General features: G+C 41.3%; 1 protein-coding gene across 12 annotated transcripts in view; it reads left to right on the top strand.

Moving 5' to 3' along the window:
- Window positions 1–2288: 2288 nt before the first annotated feature.
- FBXO34 (F-box protein 34) overlaps window positions 2289–16055 on the top strand; it is an 81166-nt gene continuing 67399 nt past the window's right edge. For 6 of the 12 annotated variants that reach the window (XM_053928406.1, XM_053928401.1, XM_053928407.1 and 3 more), the window contains exons 1-2: window positions 2289–2436; window positions 3983–4034. The gene's annotated coding sequence lies outside the window, so the exon portion shown is untranslated. Of the gene's footprint in view, window positions 2437–2601; window positions 2876–3982; window positions 4035–16055 lie in introns of those variants that run through there. The other 6 variants (XM_053928403.1, XM_053928409.1, XM_053928408.1 and 3 more) reach the window with 3 other exon arrangements.

Raw genomic sequence — 16055 nt, forward strand, 5'->3', positions numbered from 1 at the left:
GAGGGACTGTTTCTTCTTGTGTGTTTCTCTCTCTCATTGTGGATGATTATTTTATTTTGGAAAGTGATGCATTTCAACCGAAAATGAATTTCTTTCTTTAAGGGTAAGGAAAACCTTTCCCAGAGGTATCTCAGTAGACTTCCGTTGAATTTTATTAGCTCGATTTGCATCATGCACATGTGCCTGAATCAATTACTGACAAGGAGATTAAGGCAACACTGATTAGCCAGGTTTCTCAGCCTTGGCACTACTGGCATTTTGGGAGGGATAATTCTTTGCTGTGGGGACTTAAATGTACTTGTAGGATACTGAGCAGCATCCCTGGCCTCTCTTTACTATATGCCAGTAGCACTTACACCCAAGAGGACATTCAGAAATGAATGGGGCCCATCTTTTTCTGAAGCACAGAGAGGGTGCTGGAGATCAGGATTCTGTTAACAAGAAAAAGGAAACATACAGCCGATGGGCAGTAATCCTCCCCCCTTCATTTTCTTTCTTGCCATTTTCAACAGACCAGGGCCTTATTAAAAATACAAAATATGTAAGAATGAGTTACCTGGTATTGTTACTCAGAGAAATCTAGTTCCTGTCTAAATGCCAAGTGGGTAATATAAGTATCCTTATAATCAATTGGTGATTTAGAAAATTTAATCAAGGGTAATTTGCACTGAAGCACCAAAATCATGACTGATTGGTTGGGTTCTTCAGAGTTCAGATGTTCCTACTTTTGGTCATATTCTTGCAGCCGTACCTTAGATTTTTCCTTTACTTATGTCCTATTTCTACTGTATAAGACATTCTACTCTTGTGACTTTTATTAGTCATCTACTGGTGATGAACACTTGCATCCTGGATTAAATTGTTTGGTGAGAAAAAGCATGAATATTTTTATTAATTCAATAGCTATTTATTGGTTGCCAATTATGTGAAGGAAAGTGACAGGGCTGAAATACTATATTGGAGACTTAGAGAAAGCTCTCTGAGGAGGTTTCAGCCAAGACAAGGGGGAGAATGGGATTGAAGAAGGGGACAGGTCTGATTGTAATGGGTTATAGTAAAGAGTTCTAATTTTATGATAAGAGCAGGAAGAAGAGTTGATGGGCTTGGGGATGCTGTGTGATGAGCTGCTTCCCTTTGCCTGTTGTATTTTTGTATTTGGAATGCAGCAAGATTCTCAGCTGGATTTAATTCCATCTGGGCTATAACAATTAGTGGTGTTCTGCATTCTCCTTTTGTAATTTGTTTTTCTTCTGTTTCTTAAGGTAACATTGCTGTCTTGGCTTCCAGTCTCTTAAGCACAGCTCTTAGCCCTCCTGGTCCTCTAAGAAGTTCCAACCTGTAGCTTTAGACCTAGTGTTTCCACATTGAGTGGCTTCAGACTACAGGGTCTGTGGCCTTATCTGGATCATCACATTTGATCTAACTCCACTGACTGTGGAGAGAACATCTCCTGGGGAAAATCCCACTAGATAGACTCTTCTTCTAGGAGCAGGACACCTTAATCTTGGCCCTCTTCCAGCTCCTTATGAGTCCTATGGCCTCACTGTGCCACACCATCCCCACCAGATGCTCCCTCCAGAGGTCTTGTCACAGAGCCTGTGTATTTCTTGGGGATCATACCCAGTGTATGAATGGAGAAATAGAATCAAGGGAAGGACTTGCCTAAAGTGGTTTCACTGCCTCTTAGTCTTATTTTCTCTCTCCTAGACCAGTGCTATTCTAAATGTGGCCTACTGGCCAGCTGTAGAGCGAGTCCATTGTCAATCTCAAAGTTTACTTTATGTGCGTGCTGGTAGGTATTTCTGCCATGGTTTGCACAGAAAAGAGTGACAGAGGGACTCTCCCAACCCGTTCATTTTACAAATGAGAATTCTGAAGCCCAGCTTTCCAAGCTTGGTAGCAGAACCAGAATTAGAACCCAAGTCAACTAGGATATATAATAATAATAAACAGCATTTATAGCTCCAGGTCTACCCATGAGTATCAAGAAACTTGTCAAGTTTATTGACTGAACACTGGTGTTACTGCCATTCCAGTTAGCCTCAGAGTTTGATTGCTTTCCCTACAGATCGTGCTGGAGCTTTCACTGTTCGCCACGATTTGAGGGCCCGCAGATGCTTCTCCCAGTTCTCCTGCTTCAAGTTCTCCACTCTTCGTCCTCAGCGGCCGAAGTACACAAAATGCCCGGCAGGGGGCGGTGCAACCCTCGATCCCGCGGCCCCTCCCCGGGCCAACCGTCGATTGGGCCGGCGCGTGACGTCACTCCGTTTTAGCCAAACAAATGGGATTCGGGGCGAGCGTTGGGCTCCGCCGCGCCGCCCTGGGCGCTCGGTCCGCTTCAGCAGTAGGGAGCGAGCCAGGCCTCCTGCCGCCGCAGCCGCCGCTGCATCGCTGTGTGCAGCCCCGGGCCAGGCCCGGGCCGGGACAGGAGCGCAGGTGGGTCGGAGCCGGGTGGCGTCGCGCTAGGGCAGCGCGGTGGGGGCTCGGCGGCGGCCACCGTGGCCATTCCCCGCCCCCCTCTCCCTGCTCTCTGGAGCTCCCGGGACGCGGGGCGGGTGGGGGCGGGGGCGCCGCCCGCGGGTCCGGAGCGCGCGGCGCTGCGGGCGCGTTTGGGGCAGGGAGCGGGCGGCCGGCACCTCCTCCCCGGCGGGCCTCCGCCCGCGCTCACGGGTCGGGCGGACCGGCGGGCGGGAGCGGGGTCCCCGGTCCGGGCTGAAGCCTAGGAGATTACGGATAGGCCGTGGTGAGGCAGCGGACCGGCTCTCCCACCTCCGGGACCAGCGGCCAGTGAGGAAGTCGGGCCCTGGGTGGGGGTCGCCTGGCACGGTCGCGCCCGCTTGAGCTCCGCCACCCTGCCCTTCCTATCCGAGCTCAGGTGAGCTGGAGCCTGTGCTTAACCTTTCTCGGGACCCGGCAGGACGGAGGCTTGGAAGCTTCTTTAGCCTCCGGGCTGGCGCAAGGCGACTGTGGGTCGGCCCCAGTTGGTGATGAAGTCATAGTGCTGTGAGTCCGCGTGTCTGTGACGTCAGGTGTTCCAGGAGATGGGCTGTGATATCTCTGCAGGCCCTGTCCCGGACCTTGGCGCGGAAGGGCCGGTTGGTTCCGGAGGGAAGAGAAAGGAAGTTCAGTCTGGGATCGTTGCGGGTTTGAATCGAAAGTTGTTCGATACCTGCATTTTACAATTTTAATGTGATAGTTGTCAAATTCTTTAACTTCAAACAGGCATTGTTAGTGCAGTTCAATATAAGACGCATTTGATTTAGAAACAGCTACATCAGGAGGGCCTTTTGGGGGGGACGGAGGGGGTTAGGGTTTAATGTAAGTGTATTTCAAGAAGCTAAACTCACAGTTGGGTGGTTTGTGATCGGAATTGTGGAAAAAATAGACCCAGTTTGAGTGCTGGTAATTCAGTTGCCTTACTTTTTTTTTTTGATAGTTTGGAGATCATCTATCTGCTAGTTCATAATTTTGTAGAGCATGGCCTGGAAGGGGGGAGCAGATCTTAAGTGAACTTTCTCTAGTGTAAGGGGGATGATGTTTGAATTAATTCAGTTCTTAAGTAATAATTACTTGAGGGTTTAATTTATCCAGATTGTCTCTGCCCCATGCTACCCTGGGTAATTGAGGGTTTCCTACGGTTATAGCTCAGCAACAATCCTTTTTCTTGCTCTCTTTCTAAGGATGGGCCCTACGACATAATAACATCCCATGACTGCTTGTTTGGACATGTAACTAAAATTTTGTCTGTGGAGCTTTCAAATATGAAACTACAGAATTAAAAAAAAAGTTTCTTGGTTTTCTTCCAAAATTTTCAAGAGATCAGACAGGAAGAGAAGCTAGTCATTTGCCTCTCCAGGTCCAGCTTATCAATAATTCCATCGTAGAATCTTCCTCTGTAGAATCATTTACTGGAATCTAGTTTCCAGTAAAGGAAAGGTAGATGGCTTAAAATTGAAGGGTAATTACAATTTTGTGTTTTCAGCAGGAAGCTTGGATAGGAGTCTTCAATCCTTCACTGATCTTTGACTTTTAAGGTAGGTTTTTTGTTGTTGTGGTTAGTACTCCCTCCTCCCCAGTTGTTTTTTATAGATAATGGATAATGTATCATCTCTCTGGATTTTGCATCAACCTGCAGGTGAAAGTTATGCTGTGCCTTTAATGCAGGAAATGAAAGCAAAAATTTACCCTCATTAATTACTATTAGATATGACTGGAAGTTCACAAAACAAAGCTTTCCTGTAAATCTCATTTTGATCCTCACCATACCTTGGAAATTCAACAGCATTGTGTGTACTCCTGAAAGTTACTAATTTTTTTTAAAGAAATTGGGAACTGTATGGTGACAATGTTGAGTGAAGATTCTAGAGGCGATATTTGAGCCTTTGGGTCCTCAAGACTGATAGGTACTGCTGCTATTGAGGGTGTTACCTACTTTTTAAGATGAAAGAGTCATGACAAGGTATTAGGTAATGACATCGAAGGAGGTACAAAAAGGACCCTTGTGTGTGTCTTTTCCAGGTGGCCTTTCTGGGGCTACATGTTTCTGTGTAAATTAAGTGTACTTAGTGTAAATAGGAAGGGATGAAAGTCAAACTAAATGTGAGTTGAAATATAAATAAACGATGATAATAAAATAGCTCCTCTTCGGCGGTGCATTTCAAAGAGAGGGGAAAAAATGCACTACCAAATGCATTAACTCATGGAAAATGAGTTAATAGGTAGAGTAAATGTCTGTATTTTGATGTGGCCGAGGGAACAATGGCAGCTATAAAAAAGCCAGGTTATACATATAGTTGCATAACTAACAAGCCATAACTCTCCTGAAACATTTTTACAGTTTGTTTCTACTTTCCATGGGATATTTTTCAGCTTTGCTGTTGTGGGCCTAGGAAGCATCTCTTAATTCTTATAAATGGAAATTATTTGAGACCAGGTTTATTATTATTTTAAAATATTTTGTCATTTTGTCCAGTTATAGCATATGAAAGGACTAAATCAGCCAGTTGTTAGTGATACAGCAATTTTTTCTGACAGATAAAAACAAATATGAAGAGTAAAAGTGCCAAACTTTAGAAATTCTTTAGGATGTGTTTATTAGATCAATTATTTTCTTAACATACGTAGAATTGAAATTCTTATACAAACTTTCTACTTTATTTTCTAAACTTAAAAGTTTATACTGAGTTTACTATGTTCTTGATGTTCTAGTAAACACATATTAACAACAAATAATAACTTGTTTTCATATTTATTGGGGAGAGAACATACTAGTCGTTAGAGACATCGTGTGGTGTTATCTTCCAAAATTTGCAGCTGTTTCGAACCAGATACTTGAGGGAAGCCACTATGGTATAATGAATGCCTTCCTTGTTAGGTCATGTGTGACAAAGGCAAAATTCAGCAAGTGCATAATCTGCAGTCCTTTGGAAACAACAACAAAAAAGAGCAGATTAACTCCAAATGCATTTAGGTCATTTGGAAATTGAATTCCTGTCAATCCTTATCTTTGCATAATTTATCTTCTTTCCTTTAGTTCATGCTTATGGTATTTTGAAGCTGATGAATTTACTGAGTTATCAGGGAAAGCATTCATGATTAAAGTGTAGGTGTTTCTTAATGATAGTTGAGGGAGTTTATCAGCCTATCCTTTCCAACTCCATCTTCTGTTTAGCTCCACAGGAGAGGCTTCAGATCTTTGTAAATATTTACCTTCAGAATCCTAGCATATATTTACTCTCCTGAGTACAATGTAGGTATAAATGTGAAACTAAGCTGTATATGTGTATTATCAGGTATGGGGTTCATTAATCCAACAAACATTTCTTGAGTACCTCTATGCCAGGTTCTTAGCCAGGCACTCAGATGAATTGTCCTTGCTGCAAGGACTCTTTGTTTTAACATTCCTTTGCTGTGGAGGGCCATGGGTCTGGGGAGCCAGAATTGGGCCAAAAGGATAAACCATTTATATTATGCCAGATTGTCCAGATACCTTGTCTAAAGGTCGGTTTAAGGAAGTATTAGAAACTCAGGTAAAAAGATTGGGGCACAGATTTTCAAAAGGTCTAAAATCCACAGATTTGGATTGTCCTAGAATAAATGGAGTGAGTTTAAGAGAATAAGCTCTTTCTCTGAGGCAAGAATAAGCACTTAAGGCCAGAACTAGTCTATGTGCAGTCTAAAATTGGAGGTAGCTAAAAAAATAAAATAAAATAAATAAAATTGGAGGTAGCTAGAAGAGGGACAGTCCAGACGGCACACTCTCAGAGGCATGTATATACCTTCTTCTGTGTCAGTCCTTTGACGAACTTCTGAAATACGTGAGCCTCTCACAGCCTCATTTCCACTATTTGCTTTTTTCCTTATTATTTTATAATGAAAATTTTCAATCACAGAAAAGATGCAAGAATTGTTTGTACATTGAATAGCTAAATATCCACAACCTAGATTCTGCAATTCATATATTTGTATATATATGTATATATATTCCTCCATGAGGACATGCTTATTTGATTTTAGAGAGGAAGACAAACATCGATTGATAGCCTCTGGTGTGCTCTCTGACCGGGGACCAAACCTGGAAACTAGGCATGTGCCCTGGCCAGGAATCAGACCTGCAACCTTTCAGTTTATGGGACAAAGCTCCAGCCAACTGAGCCACACTGGCCAGGGCTCTGTAATTCATATTTTATAGTATTTGCTTATCTGTCTATCTGTCCATCCTATCTTCCCTCACTTCATTAATTCATTTCACATTTTTGTTGTATTTCAAAATAAATATACTTTATCCCTAAACACTTCAGTGTGCCTATCATGAACTTTTTTTTAGGCAAAATTTATATACAGGAGAAATACAGATTTTATGTGTATTATTCCCTTAGTTGGGATAAGTTCATACATACATCTGTGTAATCCATAATCTTGTCACACTATAGAACCGTTACTGTCACTACAGAAAGTTCCTTCATGCCTGTCCTAATCAATTTAATTAACTTTTAAATTTCCTGCAATCTTAACTTCTACTACTGCCTGTTCTTTCTGAAACTACATGTTCAAAGGGCCTGCTTTGTTAGCAGCACATTTGAATGTCATTATGCTAGGTGTACAGAACATAAGGAAATCAAAAACACAGTCCCTGCTTTTTTTAAGCTTATAAATTAGTTTGGGTTTTAGTTAGGTGTCCAAAGAGAGATAAATGTTACATGGATTCAGAGGAGGCAACTGATTATTGCCAGAGAAAGCTTCCTAGGTGAGGGTCTTCAATTGGCCCTTTATTTTAGGATCCCGATTTTTTTTTTTTTTTTTTTAAGTAGACTGCAATTAGAAGATATGGTATAAAGGAATGGATGCAGACAGGGTGGTTGGGACCCAATTTTGGAGGGAGTTTAAGCATTATTCAGTACCCAATAACAATTTTTGAGGAAGGGAGTAATGTGAAAAACAGATCTTTTAGTTAAATTCTTATCTTGTCATCTTTGGTATTTAGTTGTATAGTCTTCATCTTTTCTTTTTTAAAAAGATTTTATTTATTTTCAGAGAGAGGGGAAGGGAGGGAGAAAGAGGGAGAGAAACATCGATGTGAGAGAGAAACATCAGCTGACTGCCTCTCTCAGGCCTCCAACCAGGGACCTGCTTCGAAACCCAGGCATGTGCCCTGACCAGGAATTGAACCACTGACCTTTTGGTTCACAGGCTGGTGCTCAGTCTACTGAGCCACACCAGCCAGGTCAAGACCTCATCACCTTTTGAGTTCTCTTCTCTTTGCCTGTGTTTGATCTCTTCTGATTTCTTAGCTTTGTTGGTAACTCTTTTCTAGATCCACACTATCTAAATTTCTGTTCTTGACTTTTTGTGGTACTCCTTGTAATCTGGCTTTATCTCTTAGGGCTTATTAATTATAGTTCTTTCCAGGTCATGTCTACATCTGAAACCATAAGCTATTAACAGTTAGGTTTCTAACTGCTAATAAGATGCTTCTTTTTGTATATCCCTATTTACTTTGTATTTAACTTACTGTTCAGGAATCTGTAGCAAGAGCATTTGCTCTAAGTAGTTGTAGCAAATGGGATTTATTGGGAAAGGAAGATAAATAAACTTTGAATGGACTGAATAGACCATTTAAACTGAGCTTCTCGGGTCAAACGCTAGAATGACATTGCAGACAGAACTTATGTACTGCCACCATGGGCCAGGTTGTTGAATCAGAACGCTGTCGCCGCCATATTCAGCAGCAGTTAAACTCCCTTGGGCAGAGCCATTATTACATATTACTTTCTACCCTCCATATCCTTTTTTTTTCCCTCCAAGATAAATTTAGTACATGTGATTGGCAGGTAGATGTTGCTGATGCTGTGCGTATCTTTTGCAGGTATGCCTGCTTGGCCACATTTAGGTCATGTGTAAAACCTCAGCTTTTAGTTTTCCATCCTCTATAAAACAGGAAGATTTATAAGAATAGGTTGCAGTGAGTACTGAGTGTTCAGTACACTCAATTTGTGAAAAACTAATTTTCCCCAGATGCCCTCAATGTGACAAAGTTACACCTTTTCTAATTTTGCAGTTTCTATACAAAGATATGGGTATAGTTATAGTTTCCTGAGATAAATACTATTGAAATCAACTGTACCATTTAAATTTTTTATATTGTGAGTATAATGGAAAACCCAACTCAAATTTACTGGCTGACAATACTGAAAAATCTAGAGGTGAAGCTTGAACTACTTGTATTTATGTGATCAGAACCTCATCTTCCTCTTCTTTCCTTTTCTTAATGAATTTTGCCTCCAAGGTGTTGGTCCCTTTGTGGTGGCAGCATGTTTGTCCACACCTCACGCTCCATGTCCTCGTGCCATCAAGTCCAGAGGAGGGGAAGGAGAGTGCTTCTGCAAAAACTATACAGGGCAGGGCTCTTGACTATTTTGCTCAAGAGACCCCTTTCTGAGTAATATTTTTAAATAAAATACCTAGGACTAAAAATAAAACCAGTTATTCTAAAATATAGTTGGCTTCCAGTCAAGGAAGCGGTGTAGGTAAATGTGGTACTAGCATCCTCCCACACTTACATCAGAATTACAACTAAACTACAGAACAACCATAATTCTAAACCACCTGAAGTCTAGCTGGACAGAAGTCCTACAACTAAGGATATGAAGAAGAAGCCATACTGAGACTGGCAGGAGGGGTGGAGACTCAGAATGATTTGATCTCACACCCACATGTGGCAGATAAAAATTGAAAGGTCCCCTGTGAGGATCAAGGTGTCTCAGCCCCACACCAGATCCCCCAGCCCGGGGTTGCAGTGCTAGGAAGAGAAGTCCCCATAACTTCTGGTTGTAAAAACCAGCAGGAATTGAGGCTGAGTGAGACAGGTGGGCTTCTGGAGTTCTGGGCAGTTCATCTTAAAGGGCCTACCCACAGACTTATAAGTTCCAGTGCTGCGGCAGCAGCTTGAAAGGCACCAGAGGCATACAGGGAGGTACCAAACTGTCTGGCACCAGGGCTAGAGCTGGAGGGGCAGCTTTCTCCCAGACAGAAGTACTGGCCATTGTTCTTTTTCTGACCCTTCTCCCACAGAGCCAGCTGGGGAGTGCCATGTCTGAGTCTCCATCAACCTGGCTATCACCTGCTCTGATGATATGCTGACACCTAGGCCCACTCCAGTGGCATTTCTGTACCAATGGCCTATCTTGGCCTATGCTTCAGACTTCCCTAAAATTGCTCAAACAAGCAGCATCTGGTCTCAGCATGCTCCAGACCTCTCCTTAAGTGGCCCCAGCCCCAGCACTAGTGGTAGACAGCCTTGCACCTTCTGAGAGGCCACAGAGCCAGCAAACTGAGTGGAGAGCTTCAGACCATGTTACAGCACTTCCCAGCCACTTCCACAGGTGACACAATGAAGGGTTGACACAGCGGGCATCAGAGCTTCATTGAAGTAAGTCCTACTCCATGGGGTGGGCCCCTGCACTGCCCATCTGTCCCAGTTAGTCCTTGCAGCAGCTCGACCTGGGGGTAAATCCCCGCCATAGGTATGCCAACAGCAGTCAAGGCTCAACTACAACAGGAGGGTGTACATAATCCACGGTACGGTGGAGGCAGCTCGGGTGACTGGTGAGACTGTGCCACTGGACGCTATAGAACACCTACTACATTAGGTGCTGCTACCAAGACGGAGATGTAGCAGTTCTACCTAATGCATAAAACAAACACAGGGAATCTGCCAAAATGAGGAGACAAAGAAACATATCCCAAATAAAAGAACAAAACGAAACTCCAGAAAAAGAACTAAACGAAATGAAGACAAGCAATCTACTAGGTGTAGAGTTCAAAACACTGGTTATAAAGATGCTCAATGAACTTAGGGAAAGAGTAGATGAACTTAGAACTTCAACATCATAAAAATGGACATGGAAACCACAAAAAAGAACCAGTCAGAAATGAAGGGAACACTAACTGAAATGTAGAATAAATTACAGGGAATCAACGGAGTAGTTGAAGCTGAGAACGTAGCGATTTGGAATGTAAGGAAGCAAAAAACCAATCAAAACAACAAAAAGGAAAAATAAATTAAAAAAGTGAGGATAGTGTAAGGAGCCTCTGGGACAACTTAAAGCATACCAACATTTTCATCTTGGGGGTGCTGGAAGGAGGAGAGAGCAAGACACTGAAGCCCTATTTGAAAAAATAAGGATAGAAAACTTCTCTAACCTGGTGAAGAAAATAGACAATTTCAGAAAGTCCAGAGAGTCCTAAACAAGATGAACCCAAAGAGGCTCACACTGAGACAAATCATAATTAAGTGCAAAACATTAAAGACAAAGACAGAAAGCAGCAAGAGAAAAGCAGTTAGTTACCTACAAGGGAGCTTCCATAAGACTGTCAGCTGATTTCTCAACAGAAACTTTGTAGGCCAGAAGGGATTGGCAAGAAATACTCAGTTTGAAAAGCAAAGACCTACAACCAAGATTACTCTTTGTAGCAAAGCTGTCATTTAGAATTGAAGGACATAGTAGACTTCTGGCTAAGATAGAGGCATAGGTAGATATAGTTTGCTTCCTTGTACAACCAAAAGTAGGACAACAACAAATTTAAAAACAAAAAATAATCAGGACTGCCAGAAAATCGAGCTGTCTGGAAGTCTGACAACCAAGGAGTTAAAGAAGAAACATTCATTCAGACTGATTGGTAGGAGGGGTGGAGATGGGCAGCTGGGGTGGAGAGGACACGTGGCAAGGTGGCAGCTGGAGGACTGGGGAAGGTGAGACATTGGCTGGTGGACTAGGCAGTCGCACATTTTCGTGTGGATAAGCCAGGAGGAACAACTGGGGAGTGAGACAGACTGCAGAACCCAGGATTCCAGTGTGGGAAAAGAAAGCCTCAAAACCTCTGGATATAAAGCCTGTAGGGGTTGCAGCAGTGGGAGAAACTTCCAGCCTCACAGGAGAGTTCACTGGAGATACCCACAGGGTCCTAGAATGTACACAAACCCACCCACCCAAGAACCAGCACCAGAAGGACCCAATTTGCTTGTGGGTAGCAGGGGAAGTGACTGAAAGCCAGTGGAGAGCTGAGCAAGAGGCACTGGGCCCTCTTAGACCCCTCCCCCACATACAGAGCTACAACACAGGGAAGTGGTTTACCCCACCCTGGTGAATACCTAAGGTCCCACCCCTTAAAACAGAATGGGTACGCCAAGACAAAGAAATATGGCCCAAAGGAAAGAACAGATCAAAACTCCAAAAGTAGAACTAAGCAATGAAGAGATGGCCAGCCTATCAGATGCAGAGTTCGAAGCACTGGTAATCAGGAGGCTTACAGAAATGGTTGAGTATGGTCACAAAATAGAGGAAGAAGTAAATACTGTGCAAAGTGGAATACAGCACAATGTATAGGGAACCAACAATGAAGGGAAGGAAACTGGGACTCAGATTAACAATTTGGACCGGAAGGAAGAAATAAACATTCAACCAGAAAAGAATGAAGAAGCAAGAATTCAAAATATGAGGAGAGGCTTTAGAACCTCCGGGAGAACTTAAGACGTTCCAACATCCAAATTATAGGGGTGCCAGAAGGAGAAGAGGAAGAGCAAGAAATGGAAAACTTATTTGAAGGAGAACTTCCTCAGTCTGGCAAAGGAACTAGATTTCCAGGAAGTCCAGGAAGCTCAGAGCATCCCAAAGAAATTGGACCCAAGGAAGCACACACCAAGGCACGTCATAATTACATTACCCAAGATTAAAGATAAGGAGAGAATATTAAAAGCAGCAGGAGAAAAGGAGACAGTTACCTACAAAGGAGTGCCCATAAGACTGTCAGCTGATTTATCAAAAGAAACCTTGCAGGCAAGAAGGGACTGAAAAGAAGTATTCAGAGTCATGAAAGGCAAGGACCTACATCCAAGATTACTCTATCCAGCAAAGCTTTCATTTAGAATGGAAGGGCAGAGAAAGTGCTTCCCAGATGAGGTCAAGTTAAAGGAGTTCTTCATCACCAAGCCCTTATTATATGAAATGTTAAAGGGACTTAATCTAAGAAAAACAAGATGATCAAAAATATGAACAGTAAAATGATAACAAACTCACAACTATCAGCAACTAAACCTATAAAAACAAAACAAAAAAATTAAGCAAACAACTAGAACAGGAACAGAATCATAGAAATGGAGATCACATGGAGAGTTATCAGCAGGGAGGGGGACGAGGGAGAACGGGAGAAATGATAGAGGGACTAAGAAGCATAAATGGTAGGTACAAATAGGGGGAAGTTAAGAATAGCATAGGAAATGGAGAAGCCAAAGAACTTACATGTACAACCCATGTACATGAACTAAGGTGGGGAAATGATGGTGGGAGAGAGGGGGCATAGGCTGGAGGGGAATAAAGAGGAGGGGCATAGGCTGGAGGGGAATAAAGAGGAGGAAAAAAAATGGGATAACTGTAATAGCATAATCAATAAAATATACTTAAAAAATTAAAAAAATAGAATCAAAGGACATACAAAGAGCTTCCCAGACATGAAGAAGCTGAATGAGTTCATCACTACCAAACCAGTATTACTTGAAATGTTAAAGGGTTTTGTTTAAGAAGAAGGCAAAAAAATAAAAAATATGAATAATACAATGGCAATAAATACATGTCTATCAACAATTGAATCTAAAAAGCAAACAAGTAGAACAGAAACAGACTCAGATACAGACAACATTTTGATGATTTCCAGATGGGAGGGAGTTTGGGAGGGTGGGTGAAAAGGATGAAGGGTTTAAGAAGTACAAATTGGTAGTTACAGAATAGTCATGGGTGTGTAAAGTACAGCATAGGGAATATAGACAATATTCTAATAACTCTGGTGTCAGATGGGAATGAGATTTATTGGGATGATCACTTAGTAAGTTATAAATGTCTAATCACTGGAGCGTACCCCTGAAACTAATATAATATATATCAACAAATTGAAAAATAAAAATGATTTTTAAAATTCATAATCTGTAATCCAGTATAACACAGAGGATCAGATTGTCAGATCAGAATCATATGATTCAGAGATCTTGCGCAGTGTCAAGCTTCACTAATAATTTCAAGGGTAGACAGTCAAGAAGCAGGCCTTGGACATGGAGGGTGGCCCCCCACTGTGTGAGGTGACTTCCCATGATCTCATGGCTGACCTCTTCTGGGCTAGAGAGTTGCATGTCTATTACAGGGAGAAAGTACCTGAGAGCCATCCTCTACTGTATGGTTTTTTTTCTTTGACTTACTAGTATGCAAAATACTTGAGTAAATTCCCAATGATAGAACTATCTTTGCTTTGTGATGGTATTGATCATTTCTAAGTGTTTTGAACTTTTAAACTAAAAAAATTCCTGGATTTATAATTTTTAAAAGAAAAAACAATTATGAAAATATTTTTTAAATTATAAGATTAATATGTGCTTTATTAAATAAGACTTATTTAATAATAACAAATCTAGTAAATTCCAAGTAGCAATGAACATTGTTTTGGAGTGTCTGTAACCAGTGATAATGTGATTGGAAGTATCTGTGATTTCTGCTGGTGATAAAGTGACATATTGCTAATATTATTGTTGTCTGTTGACTGAATTCACAATGGAAGAAAATACTAAATTTCGGTTGGAGGGTAGTGAAAGTAAAGATATAATTCCCCCCCTTCATCTGAGTTTATAGGTCCTGAATTTTATACCTAAACCTCTTGGGGGCGTGTCTTTGAGACTCAGCTTTAGAAGCACTGCTAGAAGAACATTTCTCTTCCCAGAGGCTCCAGGAAATGTCTTGTATCTCTCATTGATTTTGGGTTACATTTCTGACATTTTGGAACCAGTCACTGAGACTACAGATATCTAATTGATTTAGCCAGCATGGGCCTACTCCTGGAGCTGGGGCTGGGGTCATTGCTACCTAAATGGCATGATGAGAGAAGTGGATTCCAAAGGGAAATTCAGGGGCTACTGGATGCTGAGTAGCAAATGGTAGATGTCCATTATGTCATACTCAGTCCATCCTCTCTCCCTTGCTCTCATAGTTAACCAGTTATTAAATTTTTAGTGAATCTTTCATTTGGATTTGTCTTTTCCTAATCAGTCATTCTGCTAACATCCTAGGCCCCCACAGTGGAGGCTGTGGGATAGTCCATTGGATTGCAAAAAGAAAAATATTAGAGCTTCTATTTATTTTTGTCATCATTTCAGTATGTATTTTTGCATAAGTTTATTCTGCATGTAAAATACATAGGTACAGTGGTGTGTGTGTGTATTTATGGGCACATGTTAAAATTGTTACAAATCATGGGAACGGGAGGGGGGAAGGTTAGGAAAGTAGAGATAGCCAGGGAACAGTGCTGTTCAATAGAAATGAGCTACATGTAATTAAAAATTTTCTTAGCCACATTTTAAAAAGTAAAAGGAAACATCTGAAAATAATTTTAATAATATATTATTTAACACAATATATCCTAAACATCATGATTTCAATGTTATCAATATAAAAAATGAGATAGTTTACGCTCTTTTTTCATATAAAGTCTTTGAAATTCAGTATGCATTTTACACTTAACAGCTCATCTCAGTTTAGACTGGTGATATTTCAGGAGCTCAAAAGCCACATGTTGCTAGTGGATTCTGTATTGGGTAGCACAGATCTAGACCAATGACAAATCTCAATTTAGATTTCTGTAATTGTCTATGTTACGTTTTAATAATCCATTACCTGCTGTCTTCAGTCCTTTTGTGCAGTTGCCAGGTTAATTGAATAAAAATTCCATTGGGATATTACTCTCCTGCACTAGGTTTCTGTGGTATCACATTTAAAAACAACTTTCTAGACTTTCTGTAAGATGGTGCATCCCATCCTCCTCCTTCACATGTCTTTGGGACTGCCTGTACAAACTTGGTGTTCAATTAGACAGTTTCCTCAGCCTTGCCTTCCCCTTTCCATTTGTCTAAATATAATCATCCAGTATAAGAAGTCTGTTCTGGTAAAACCTCCTTGGAATCTTCAATCCCTCTGGAGCCTTTCTATTTTCTGAACTCCTATGGTGTATATTGAGTTCTCAGACACTTAGCACTTCATTAAATATCATTATTTATTGCTAATTATGTTATGTGCATTAGTCTTATCTCCCCTACGAAATTCTAAGCTTCATATTTTATGATCCTAAATTATAGACACATGATTAAAGTCTTAACTTTTTTTTTTTTTTAAAATTTTTAGGGACATACCTGGGCTATTTAAATTTGAAGCTTTTAAGTTTTTTTTTGAAGTTAGTATTGTTTATAAAGTTGTCAAGTCACTGTTGCAACTACAGTAGGAAATTATTGATTAGCTGGAGTTTCCGAATGTGAAATTTGAGTTTGACAAGGAAGTCTCAAAGGACACATTTGCTCTATTGTCCAGGAACTGGGAGAGGTAAACTTGGTTGTAAAGTAGGGCAAGAGATTTTATTTCAAGTTCAGTCATCAGAATTATTCTCTGGAGATTCTCTGTACTTTCTACCCACCAGTCAGTGTAGCCGTAGGGGAGAGGTCTATAGTTCAGGAGGTCTTCCCCTACCCC

Source organism: Desmodus rotundus, chromosome 7 (assembly GCF_022682495.2).
Source record: "Desmodus rotundus isolate HL8 chromosome 7, HLdesRot8A.1, whole genome shotgun sequence".
Taxonomy (NCBI): domain Eukaryota; kingdom Metazoa; phylum Chordata; class Mammalia; order Chiroptera; family Phyllostomidae; genus Desmodus; species Desmodus rotundus.